The 365-nt window shown below is 31.0% G+C and overlaps 1 pseudogene; it reads left to right on the top strand.

Moving 5' to 3' along the window:
- The window catches only part of LOC119582207, a 6,194-nt pseudogene that overhangs the window by 250 nt on the left and 5,579 nt on the right, over nt 1-365 (top strand).

Genomic DNA, 365 nt, shown 5'->3' with positions numbered 1-365 from the left:
CTTTCTTTCGTGATGTCATTTGTTTGGATAACATTGCAAGATTGGGAAGATGCCTTATATCGCGTCTTTGCTGAAAAGCTATGAATAAGAATGAAGTATATAAATAATTCATTTTGTGTACTTCGATTAAAATTTGGGAGAATTACAATTTGGTATAAGTATAATCGTGAAAAACCGCACCCAGTTACACATTTGCGTTGTTCACTTGTACATTTACATTCAAAATTTCCTTACAGTTATCACAATGAACTCTTGTGTCTATATTTGACCCATAGAGATCAATATATAAAAATGTTAAGATTTAGAAACTCTTTTTAAAGCCACCACACATAAAATATTATTCTGGCTAATAACGGAACTAGATC

The sequence above is a fragment of the Penaeus monodon genome, chromosome 15, assembly GCF_015228065.2.
Source record: "Penaeus monodon isolate SGIC_2016 chromosome 15, NSTDA_Pmon_1, whole genome shotgun sequence".
Lineage (NCBI taxonomy): Eukaryota > Metazoa > Arthropoda > Malacostraca > Decapoda > Penaeidae > Penaeus > Penaeus monodon.
This window is presented reverse-complemented; position numbering and strand designations above follow the sequence as displayed.